The 13492-nt window shown below is 41.6% G+C and overlaps 1 long non-coding RNA gene across 1 annotated transcript in view; it reads right to left on the reverse strand.

The window, feature by feature from the left end:
• The window catches only part of LOC134738246 (uncharacterized), a 205247-nt gene that overhangs the window by 168712 nt on the left and 23043 nt on the right, over window positions 1-13492 (reverse strand). Inside the window, exon 2 of the long non-coding RNA XR_010123849.1 lies at window positions 11284-12364. This is a non-coding gene — a long non-coding RNA (uncharacterized LOC134738246). The remainder of the gene's footprint in view (window positions 1-11283; window positions 12365-13492) is intronic.

Raw genomic sequence — 13492 nt, forward strand, 5'->3', positions numbered from 1 at the left:
AAAATCATCACTTTTCACTTAAGGGTTTAAAATTAACCTTTGGTCAGTTCCAAATATTTTAAAGATTAGTTTCCTGGAGAGTTTGTCTCATGCCTGGAGGATTGAAACACTCTTTTCAATTTGTTCACTTTTGACATTTTTAGTGCATCTCCTTAAATTATATCCAAGCAGTGAAATAAATGAGGATGAAGGCTCCAGGGCTTTCTGGTTTTGTTGCTATTCTTAGAAAAAGGTTAGAAGAAAATAAAGGGGCAAAATACTTCTGGTTCATCTGGACCTGTGGAGCCCTTTGGGCTGATACAAAGTTAATATTAACTGTGATAAAATCACTACAGATATGATAAATGTGAAGCCAACAAAAAGTCAAGAGTCACTGCTCTGAGACGACAGGCTTGGAGCAGGGTATGTGATGGAATGAAGTTTAAGCTCAGCTTAGGGAATCTTTTCTTGAAGAGAGAGCAAATAAGGTTTCAGCATGCATGCCATGTTAAGAAGGATTCTGAGACCACAGCTAACAGACTCAGCTCGAAGAATGATAAGCAGTGGGGTGGACACAGGCACTGTGCATCTGCAACCTCAGTGGGAACACAAGAGTGGAGACAGACATGGCTGAGGGTCATTTTTCTGAAACGCGTTATAGGCAGTTTCCTGAATTTAAAAGAAAAAATTTCTTATAATGTGAAGGGTATGCAGAGTTTTTCTGGGACCCCCCATAGTCAGCCCTTTAGATGAAGATGAAGACTCTTCAGGCTACCCCCTTGTATTGAGCCCCATTCTCTGAGACGCTCACTCTAGGTACCTGGAATATCAGGGGTTCTATGAGTTAACGTGATCTGGGCTTGTTAGCAGTGCGGATTCTTTGAACAGGCCTCTGGGAGTGGAGCTGAGGATAATAACTAACTTTTATGAAGCATTTCCTATGTGCCAGGAAATGTTCTGGGAATTTTCTAAACATTAGCCTTTGCACTCACTCCCCACCACACCCCATGAGGTAGACAATTTTAAATTTATTTTATAACCCGAGACTTGCTGAGGTTAACTTCAAGCATGTGGCAGAGGGAGAATTCAAATCTAAGTCCGTCTGACTTTAAATGTAATTCTAATTGACATTTACATGTGTTTTCATTTAATTCTTGTTATAGTCCTGATATTATCTTCATTTCATGGATAATGACATTGAGATCCCCAAAAGATTAAGTAACTTGTTTAAGATGCTGTGGCTACTGCACGGCAAAGTTAGAATTCTCACGTTGTCAGGTCCACTACGTGGCTCAGTTCTTCATGGTCATGATAAGTGCACACCCAACACCTTCCACTTCCTCATACAGCCTTTCACGTAAGGGAGGATTTTCACTTTGTGCATGGGAAGGCCTTTTAAATAAACTGCCTGAGAACTCTTCACATGTAATACGTACAGAATAAGGCCAGTATAGTCATCTTAGCAAATGGGAGCAAGAGTGCTAGAAAATGACTTAGGGAGGGCACAGATTATGTAAATTTGTGTAGATCCTGAGAAGAAAAATTGTGAGCAGAAATTTCTACTAAAGTGAGAAGCCTGAATCTAGTAAAGGGCAGAATGATGGCCAACACAGTGAAACCCCATCTCTACTAAAAATAAAAAAAAAGAGCTGGGCGTGGTCACACATGCCTGTAATCCCAGCTACTTGGGAGGCTGAGGCAGGAGAATTGCTTGAACCTGGGAGGGGGAGGTTGCAGTGAGCAAAGATTGCACCACTGCACTCAAGCCTGGGTCACAGTGTGAGACTCTGTTTCAAAAAAAAAAAAAAAAAGATTAAGGTCTCAGAACTCTAGACTCCAGAATTAACAGATCTATTATTTGGTCATCTGCTCATAGAGAGATAAGAAAGATTGAGAACTGGAAAAACAAAAAGGGTCTCATGACATGTCAGTGGAAATGACTGATTTGACTAGATAAGCTAAGAAATAGGCCAATTAATTAGGAGAAAGCATGTTGGCATTGTTTTCTTTAGATTGGAGGAAGTAGAGGAGTTTTGTAAAAATATGGTTGTCAGGTCACCTGCTTCAAAATCATGTAGGGTAACAGAGGGCTCTGTAAAATGTAGATTCCTGGGCCCTTTCTTAGACCCATTGAGTCAGAAGATGCAGGTAGCGACCCTCAGCATCCCACAGGATTGGTCTGTGCTGTTGGACCTGTTTCACTTAAGGTAAGGGTTATGTTTTCAAGCTCTGAGATCAGGATGGATTGAGTTCCAGTCTACAGTTTCACCACTTCCTAAAGGACCTTAGGAAATGACTTTTCCTACTCCAGTCATCGATAGTAGTTGTCACCCTTGGGATTTTTGCCACTTTTGCTGTATTTCTATGCACTAGAATCACTAATAAAATATTTTTTAAAATATAGAATTTTACACTAGGTTCTGAGGCATGGGCTGTGGCCTGGAAATCTGTATTTTAGGAAAGCCTCCTTTAGTGTGTCTGGTATGTGGCCTGGAGTCATTGGCAGTGACATAATGAATGCAAGACCATGAACATGATGCTTAAATATATTACCCACTACCACTATTGGTATCATTCCATTGTTATTTGGCCACTTCTTATAAGCACAGCCCAGGGGCTTCCAGCCAATCAAGAATCTCCAATGAGAACAACTTTAAACTAAAGCCCCCATGGTAAACCTAAGATGTAAATTGGACAAAAAATATTGTTTTTCCAAAGAAAAGTTTGTTTGTTTTTTTTTCTTTTAGGCTGAAAGTAGAATCTAATCTAATTTGGCATCAGGCATAGAACCAACATGAAATTCATAACCTCCAAGTCTTCAGGCTTAAAAGTGTACTTGCTGATTGGAGCAATAGGAAGAGACCATTTGGCAGTGATCGTGTGCAGTGTGACTGTGTGATAGAAACTGTGCACTTGTGATGCATCCCAACTGCATACTGGGCGGCACCCTGCAATCCTCGGACCCCGTCCTACTGCCCTTGGTAGGGTGTGGGAAGTTACCCAGACAGAAACAGGAAAAGTGTAGAAAGTTCCTTCCCAGGAACACAGGCATTGGAGGACATAATTTCCCTCTTAGATCCCTGGACTGTGGTTCAGAAATGTCCACAAGCAAAGGCTTAGAAATAATTTGTGGAAGTGTGTTTCAGAGCTGACCCAGAAATAATCTGGTTTGACAGCGGCATGAGGGGCACACCTTTGAGAGTATGCTTCTTACCTTATTTCCCTGAGAATGGCAGAGAATTGTGTCAAGCATTCATCTCAGAGAAGCCTCTCATAGCAGGAATGGCAGCTTCTCCCCTTAATCTGAGTACAGTGATGGGAAAGCAATGGCTAATGTTCATTGAGTACTAGATTGTCTGGCAGGTACTATATTAAAGGCTCTGCTTTCCATTGTATTTCAATCTATCTGCAAATTCTGCAACATATATATGTATGTATTCTAATATCTATAATATATTATAACCTTTTAATGAATGATAAATTGATTCATAGGGTTAACTAATTTGGTGAATATTACCTAGGCTAGTAAACAGGGCTAGAATCTGAATTAAGAATAGTCAGATCCCAAAACTCATGCCCATTCAATGACAGCACGTTGACTCTAGTCTAGAATTTAGATGGGCTGATGCAGCTGCAGAAGAAATAGAAAATGGAAACTTGCCTTGATGGAGGTTGATTGGTTAATTCTCTTCATCAACTCTAGCATACGAAAAAAAAAATTAAAAGCAGAAAAGTGTATGATCGTGTATCTTCCCGGAGAACCTGCAGAAGAGAACAATGTTAATTATATATAACGATTTTGAATACGGGTCCCTGGATTTCAATGCCCACACTGTGCCTTGGTTTTTTCAACCATAAAATGAATTTAATGTAACCACTCCCCTTTCAAGGCTGTAAAAATTACACATAGAGGTGACGTGCTACAAAATCCAAAAGGCGTCATTATATTGTGGTCTCTGTATATGGCAACCCTGAAGTGGTACACACAGAAGCCCTGTATATTAATATTTCCTACAGAGAATCTAGTAGCATAGCTGCTCACAGCAGGTGCTTATTAAGCTTCATGTTATTATTATGGTCTCTAGGGTGCTGCCAGGGACATGAAAAGCGCTCATTATGGTATTTTTTGAATAAAAGAATGAATAAATAGAGTATGTTACTTATGCAATTAGTAGACAAGTTTTGATAAAGTGGAAGAAGGTATGTCAAAAATAAGAACGGTGAGAATTAGATTGTACTGAATCTTGGCTGCAAACTAAATATCTTAGGTTTTATTTTCTAATTAATGGGGAGCCAGCAAATATCTCTGAACAAGGGAGTGACATCCTCAAGGCAATTTTAAAGTTGATTAAGGGGCAGTAATTTACAGAATGGGGTGAAAAAGGAGACCAGTGATAACAGAGCATAAATATCCCAGACATGAGCTAGACGGCCTCTGACAGGATGGGAAGAAGGGATTAGTATGAAGACTGGACAATATGTGCGTAAGCAGGCATCTCTGAGGCAACCAGGATAAATTATCTTCTAAATGCACTTCAAGAACGCTGGGGTTTGGCCCCAGTTCTGCCCTTGATGCGTTTTGTGTTTTCAGTAAATGAGGGAAACAAGACCTCCTTAGGGACTCCACTCGCGTGCAGCCGAAATGATGTCACTGGTTCTGCCACTAAAATCACTCTGGCTGGAGCATCCCATCTATGCAATTCAGAACAAGCTTCGGTGGACATAGAATGTGTTGTGAACCCACCTGCAGGCTGTTCCACACGCCTGTCTCTCTGTGGATCCTGCATGGGAAGCCAAATGGGAAGATTACTTCATTATCTTGTTTTCCAGGGAATCTTGTTTGTCTGCTTTCCCTTACTTATTTAAGGATGGTTAGGTGTGAGAGGGAGATAAACTGCGTTTTCACTGTAGCCAACGGTTCTAGCTCTGCGCTTTTGTCTCCATCAGGTCAGGGTGAGGTCGAGCAATCTGCCCATTCTGGTTTCATTCCCTTTCCCCCCATTCCTCCTCCTAATGCAACTAGAGAGACCATAGCAAACACACACGCACACACTTAACCACATGATCACTCACATTCACACTCAAAAGCTCACTCATATTCTCATTCAAACACATGCAATTCACACTCATACACACAGGCATGCATACACAAACACATATGCACATGCATGTTTATACACTCACACACACTTATACTCACATGCTCACTCATGCACACATACATTGACTCACTCCAATACACACACGCAAACACATATTTCTTCATGCATACTCTGCCATAGTTCTTACTGCATGAAGAGAACAAGAGTCACACAAGTTCACCACCTTGCACTTCGTAGAGAAGGTACACAGAGACATTGCACAACCTGTCTCCATTTGCTATCCTGAATTAAGGTTTTCGTAATACCTAGGGCCTGTCTCTGAGTAATTTTAATTTTGCCAAATACACTGACATTTAAAATAGTGATCCATCTAAATTGTTTTCAACTGGATTTTGAGGACGATAAGAGCTTTCAATGATAAAGGTTTATAGTGGTAGTTGTCTTATGTGCTGAATTTGCAGATGATCAGATGCTGTGCAGAACTCTGATTTATTTTTGTTTCCTAAAATTAAGATAGCTTGAGTATTATTTCACATTCCTTTTTCTTTTTTAAATAAACAGGTTTGCTTTGGGAAGGCTTAGCGATGGAATGTTAGCATCTCCACTATGGTAAAGAAGAACAAAAAGAATGTTGCTGGAACATAAAATAGTATTTAAAAGTTCGTGAACACTTCTCTAGTTTTCTTAGTTATGGCCTTAAAAATTAGTCTTTTGGCTTAAATGTCCACTGGTTTTACTTTGACACAGTCGAACAACACTGGGGTTAAGTCTATGGTATTTAGGCTGGCAATATATATATTAACCATATTTTTAAAGTACCAATTTTGATTTTACAGAAAAGATAAAACTCAAAAGAGAACAGTGTATTCCTTCTGAGGGGCTTTTATAAATTATTAACTATAATATATGATGGATTTTTTTCCTAATTTTTTATATTTCCTTACAATTTTGGTGGCCATTAATTTAACTTTAGGCTTTTGGGCATATGCTAGTCTGAACTTCCAAAAAGATACATACATGTTTCACTTTTCATTAGCTGGATGAGGATATTTTAAGAAGTTGAAAGAGAATTTATTTTCAAGTTGTGAGTAAATTCTCCTTTGAAATTCACCTGATTATTAGATAACTTAAAGTTTATTTTTAAACGCTGGCTTTTAAAAATTCAAAAAAAGATTTTTATGAATCTTCGAGTTGACAGTTCCTAAAAGCGTAACTCAGATATTAATGGGCTGTGTATTAAATGGTTTTATTTTCAGTTTTGCAGCACAGAACACTGTTGAAATATCCATATCAACTTGATTTTTTTAACCTAATTCAGGTGTCCTTTGACGTCTCTTAAATGTTGGGGGTGGGGGTCAGAGCCAGTTATCCGGCTTCTGTTTTGTTGATTGCTTAGATTTTTTCCTGTTGTCAAAACTGTCACCCCCAAAATTGGTGTGACACATGCTCATGCATAAAATGTTAAAATGAGTACATCCTTGTATTTGTATTTGTTTTCAACATCGCCAAAGTGCTATGGGAAATTAAAGTAACAAAATTAGAAAAAGAATAAAATTATTAAAAAGCAAAAAAAAAAAACAAAACACATATTTCTTCATGCATATACACATAGGCCTGCACGCTCATACACACAATCACACATACACATTCTTACTCACACGCACTCTCATTTCCATGTACAAATACTCTGAAACATGCACACTTGCACACAGACTCCTTATATGGAAAGCGGGCCTGAGGAGTTTGGAATTTTCCAGCAGAGGATTGTTGAGCATGCCTGTTGCTCTGACCTAGGGCCATCGCAGACCAAATAATCAGCTCTACTGTTGCCCCTTGGCTCCAGCAGACTAGAAGCAACATCACATTGATGGAAGTAAGGTTCAGAAATCTGAAAATAACTCTATCAGGTTGCAATTTAGGATTGAATGTGGTAGCCAATCCAGTGGCGAGGAATGTCCAAACCAAAGCTCCTTTTCTAACTCTCTACTCAAGTCTTCATTTGCACAAGCACCAGACTCCCAAGGAGACACACTGCCAGGAAGGCAATTAAAACCAGCCTCTATCTAATTAAAGAATAACTGCCCTACCTTTCTTCCCAAATATGTTTGCAAATTTCTTGTAATTAAATTTCTCCCTCAAGGAAAGACTGCTGGGTTGCTCCTGGGAGAGAAAATCCGTGGCATGTGGCCAGCAACTTCCAGACCATTCTGCTCTGATGAGGCCTGAGCTCCTTGCTGCCCAGGCAGGTGAGGGCATAGTAATGTGGTCACAGTTGTTCCATGTCCCTTACCTTCCCATCTGATTTAGTCTGGGTCTTCGCTGCTACCCAAATCTCATGTCAAATTGTAATCCCCAATGTTGGGGCCTGGTGGGAGGTAATTGGATCATGGAGGTGGATTTTTCATGAATGGTTTAGCACCATCGCCTGGTACTGTTCTTATAATAGTGAGTGAGTTCTCGTGAGATCTGGTTGTTTAAAGTGTGTGGCATCTCCCTCCACGTTCTCTTGCTCCTGCTCCTGCCATGTAAGGCATCTGCTCCCCCTTTGCCTTCTGCTATAATTGCAAGCTTCCTGAGGCCTCCCCAGAAGCAAATGCCAGCACTATTGCTTCCTGTACAACCTGCAGAACTACGAGCCAGTCAAACCTCTTTTCTTTATAAATTACTCAGTCTCAGATATTTCTTTATAGCAATGTAATAATGGACTAATACTAATACACCATCTCTCAGGAAACAAAATGCACCTTGTCCCAAGGATCCTCTAGCAGAAATGCCAGACGAGACCATATGGTGATGTGGAAATGAATTTGGAATCAGGAGGTCTGTCTTGGAGGCTGGCTCTCTCACTCACATTTTTGCTTGTTGCTATTATATTTATGTATTTATTTATGGCTGTCCTCAGTTCCCAAAGAATCTAAAGTTTCTGTATACAGACAAATTAATTAGAAGAAAAGAAAAACTAGCTCAAAGAAAAGAGAAAGCAAATATACCATGCATGAAGGCTCACAGAGTTGCAAGAATTGCCCTCTATTGGTTGTTCTGGTCTTCCTGGAAGCCTAGAGAAAAAGGAGAGCTTAAGGAGACCCATGACCCATAATCATTAGAGACAGGGACCCTGACTCTGAAGAACAGATGATTTCTTGTAGGATTTTTTTCTGTGCACAAATTCTTAAAAGATCTAACATGAAGTATATACTACGGGGTATTGATAAACATACTGGACAAATCTCTCAACATTGATTTTTATGCCATTCATTACTATGCCTGTTGGGACAAACACTTGGATGTTTTCTTTTGCGTTTTTTGTCAAGTGAGGCTTAAAAGCACCACACCCAGGTTAGTTGTAAATATTAAATGAGATTATACCTAATATAGTACTTTATCAATAATAAATGTAGAGACACAATTACAAGTATAAAGTGTGAGCATCAATTCATATTGTGTGAGCCACATAAAGTTGGGGGAGGGATCCTGAGTTTCTGTGCTTTAATCCTTATTCTGGCAGGCAGCCTGCCTTTCTGTCAGGACACAGTCCCTTTGGGTGGCACAGGCTTTCTGGACAAGGAGAGGCAAGTCTTTGGAAAGAAGAGCTGACTCCTCAACAGCTAAGCTCCCGTAGCTTTGCCTTGTGAGACTGGTCTCCATTCCAAATAGGATGTTGTTGGAGCTCTTTTGCAAGCCAGTCAGCCTGCGTAGCTAATAAAGTCGTCACTTAATGTCATCTATCGGTTCTTGGAAACCACAGCATTAAGCAAAATGATGTGTGACAAAACCAGTTTTATCCTAGGCTAATTGATATAAACAAGAGTTAAGTTTCTACAGCGTATTTCTGGTCACAGAAACATCCCCAAACTTCTAAATAAAGACCAAAACACTTATAATATTCAACATTGAAATACATGCAAGCTATACATACATTGATGAAAGATTAATAAACACAATGATGATGATTGATTACCCAGTTATCCCAGTTCAGGGTCTCAGGTGGCTGGAGTCTATCCCTGCAGCTCAGGGCTCAAGGTAGAAGCCAGCCCTGGCCAGGACACCATCCCATCACAGGGCGCGCTCACACCCACACCCACGCTCCTTCACACTGGGACCATTTAGACTAACCTAACATGCACATCTTTGAAATGTGGGAGGAAACCAAAGTACCCAGGAAAAACCCAGGCAGAAATGGGAAGAACTTGCAAACACAGATGGTAGCCCTGGCCAGGAATTGATATTTTTTATTTTTTTTCTCATCAATGTTATAAAACGATGTTGAATGAAAAGATGTTATTTGAGGACCTGCTGAAGTTTTATTAGAATTAACAGCAATGTATTTCTAGATGCTTAGAAAAGAATGAGAGTGACCTTAGCATGGCTTCTTGCAGCTGGAAGCTTTTCTGGTACACCCTCCGGCTCCTTTGGTCTTCGGTGACCTGTTTCTTAGCTCAGTAATCAACCACAAAGCTTTCACCCACAGCAAATTGCTCAGCTCTGACACCACACCCTTCAGGGAGGGCTCCAGCGAGGTTCTAAACCAAGTTCAGCTGGTAATTTCACTACAAATTGCTGCAAGTGTTGAACCTCCTGGGGTCTGATTTAATAGCTCCCCCTCCCCACGCCCTCCTCCTGGGCTAGTCAGAATCCGCCTTGATCGACAGCTGGAAAGGGGGGTTGGAAGGCTCTGGGCTATGCGGTGGGTGTTTTTTTTTCTAAAGTTCATATTTGTTATTTGGAAATCTGTGATTCATGCTCATAAATGGGTGTGTGTGCAAGGGAGAGACCGGCATTGAATGGCTTCGATTTTACTTTCAGGGCTGGAAGATGCCTGCAAGCACCGTTTGCCACTCTCAAAGTAAGAGACTTGCAGCCTTTCTGAGTGCAGTCCAGGTGACTCCACTGTAAGGCTGCACACTGGTTGGCCCTTTCACGATCTACAGAGCCCTTTCATAGGCATTATCTGGAGCTTTCTCTGAGAAACTAAAGTTAGCACTTGGACTATCTTTCCCTTGAGTTTTAAGTCGCAAAACAGGGTCATGTACTAAGTTGGTACAAAAGTAATTGCGATTTTTGGCACTAAAAGTAATGGCAAAAACCGCAATTACTTTTGCACCAACCTAATAAATACCAGCTCTGAGAAGCCGACTCCTGGTTCTGAAATAGCAGCGCAGAGACTGTCCCTGGCCAGGACCTCTGTGTGGGGATTCACAAGAACTAACGAAGCACAGAGAGACAGTCTCCCTACCCTGATCTACAATTGGAATGCTCAAGGATTCCATTCCAGAAGGAAATGAGTAACATCCCTGATTTAGGGATTAACGTATTATTAACATAGCCACCCTAAACAAGCAATGGTTACAATGCGGCTTCAGCGTCAGGGAGAGGCACATGGTGGCTGGGGCTGGGTTCTGCTGACTCAGTGTGTGCTTTTGGCAGCTTGTTTCCCCTCCTCTGGGCCTCAGTTTTCTTCTCTGTAATGTGGGAATTACAACCGCCTCACAATGTTGTTATAAAAATGTAATGTGATTCTTTTTTTTAGTTGCTTAACGAAGAGTCTGGACCATGGAGGTACTCAATAAATGACAATGCTTTATTAACCATCCCCGACGCTTATGTATTTTCCAAACAGCATCTCAAATACTTTTATTTTTTTATTTTCTGCTAATTGCCTTCAACACAGCTCTTTTTTAAAATCACTCTTTGCAATGATGCAATGCCATTTGGGTCACATCCTATGGCATCTATTTACCTCTGGTTATTGGAACAGTGTTTTTACACTATGCCAGGCTTAGCTCCTCCCATTTAAAGCCACAGTCTCCTACCCTCCCCTGCCTATCTTGTTGACCTGTCCTTCAGTGAGGAGGAGACATGGTCTGCTAGTTCCCTTTGCTTCCCCTCTCTCTTCAGGGTCTAGAAGCTCTGAGAGAGGAGAAATATTTTCCCAAGAACTTCTTCCAACAGTGCTGGCATCAAAGCAGGTCTGCAATTTTCCACAGTTACACAGCACCTGGCCAGGGGAGACTTAATTCCCCCATTGTTTCAAACACCCCCAATCTTTAATGTTCACTTGGCTTAAGGTGGAGAAATCTTATTTTTTCCCACGTAAACCACACTAGACCCTCGATATCCCAAATATTTTGGACTCCAGATATTCCCTCCTGTGCCTGTCCTCCCCATAGCCTGCATTATAGACTGTCATCTGAGAAGAGGTTACCTGGGAGGAGTAGATTCAACTGGCCTCCACCAGGAGTTTGTGGTCCACTTTGGAGGGCTCTTTGGAGCCCTTCTAGGTCCATAGAGCAGAAGTTCTCAAACTGTGGCATGCATCACTGGTTGCCATGTCCAATGATTCTGATGCAGTAAGTCTAGGCTAGAGTTCAAGATTTTGCATTTCTGACAAGTTCTCAGGTGAGGTTGTTGCTGATGGTCCCAGGACTCACTTTGAGAACTGCTGTGCCAGAGAATGTCAATTTCTTCACAGTTTTTTTTGGCCTCACTTTTGGGCATGAGGAAAATTCCCACCCAGCATCCTTTTAGATTGACAATGTTGCATGGCCAATAGTTTTAGTCCAGTTTTATAGATGGGGATATTGAATTTTGAAGAGATTAAGTGATTTGTCCAGAATTGCATAACTAATAAGTGAGACTCAGGTTTGCCTGACTCCGAACCCCTGACCCTTCTAATCTATTGTGTATTTTCATGGATGGAGAGGGATTCCAGCAGGAGGCAAAGCAGTATTCAGTTCTGCGGACAGAGGAGACCCGAGCCCGGTTAATCAAAATCCTTCCCCAGACTCTGTGCCCATCCACAATTGATTGATCAGGGGTCACACCTGACCTGGGGAAATTTCTGTTTCTTCCTCATCAATTTTGTAGACTGGGTTGGAAAGAGAAATCTCTTTAGTCCCTGGACTGGAACATGTAAAATTCAGGAGCTCTTGGCCATCCTTTTCTGTCCTATAGACCTATGTAGAGAGTACTGATCTGCAGCTAAAGAGGCATGAACCCACACTCTGGGGAAAAAGTCACCAATCCATGCAGGGCTCCCTCATACTCCAATCCTGGTTCCAGTCCATACATCCGTGGCCTTTCTGCTCTTGGGTTCCATGAAATGGCCTAATGACGTTCTAATAACCTTCCCCTACTTCTAACCCCTTTTAGCTTTCCCATAGCTGCTTTGAAGTAGTTCTCCTATTACCCGCAGCCTGTAGCTTCTTTACTCACATAGTATATATTGTGCTCATGTTCCACACATCTTTATAGTTTGGCATTCTGTTTGAAAGATCCATAATATCCTAGAAAAATTATAACGACTGCTTTATTAGTTATTTTTGGCAGAAAAGAACATGGTAGCCAGATTTATTTTTATTTATTTTGGGTTTCCCATCCTTGGAAGAAGTGATGAGCATGTTGTAAATGTGTATGTGGGGGAGAAGGGCGCCAGTTCGCCAGTGTTGTGCACACAGCCATAGACCACACTTAGAGCTGTGCCTAGGCAGAGCCTGACTGCGCCTGCTGCCAAGTCCCTTGAGTCCTGGTCTGCCAGATAATGCTCTCAGGTGTGCCCTAAAAGTTTGGGAACATGACATTCTCTCCTCTAAAAAATCCTCCCTGTATTTGAAAGCTCTGAGCAGCACAAGTGTCTGTTTCCCTATACTCCCAAAGTAAATTCCTTCCCACAAAAAACCAAAATAACACCATCAATCAACTGGGCTTGTTGTTCTTTTTTAAAAGCTCATGTCCAAGTTGGTGGGATTAGCACTGTGTTATTGCCCCATTCAGAGCCACCCACAGAGTCTTCCTTAGGCCCCCTGGCTGCTCAGGAAGCCATGACTCAGCTGGGGAAGCCAACTGAGTGGCGAGGTCTTTTAAGGGTAATTTAGCTGAATGTAGAAGCAGTGATTTATTCTTTTTCCTCCCCCAGATAATGAACACTGTGCCTAAGTGCTCTTGAGCTAGTGACAGAATTGTGAGTATCCTGCATCTTCTCTACCCTTGCCTCCCAGACTGCGTCCTGAAACACATCTGCACATAGCTGATGAACACTGTTTTCAGAGGTCCCCATTTCCCTCTTCCTGATTCCCCTCTAGGCTTGCTCTGGTATCCTGGGAGAACCACCAGTACCAGATGGAGCCTGAATAGTCACAGGTCAAGTTTAGATTGGAAGAAGGGAATGAGCTGGAATAATAACTGCCTAGCACAGAGTAGGAGATATGATGTAAGCCATCATTAGTTGCTGGGCACGTGTGTGTGTGTGTGTGTGTGTGTGTGACAGGTGGTGAAGTCAAGCAGATGAAGGTGTGGCAGGGCCACTGCATATAGCTGTGCAGGCCCTATCCTGCATAACTCCAGGAGGCACCATCCACATAAACTATGGTAAAAATGACACCCTCCAGGCTATACCATGGGCCATCTTTATCCAG

Source organism: Pongo pygmaeus, chromosome 16 (assembly GCF_028885625.2).
Source record: "Pongo pygmaeus isolate AG05252 chromosome 16, NHGRI_mPonPyg2-v2.0_pri, whole genome shotgun sequence".
Classification (NCBI taxonomy): domain Eukaryota; kingdom Metazoa; phylum Chordata; class Mammalia; order Primates; family Hominidae; genus Pongo; species Pongo pygmaeus.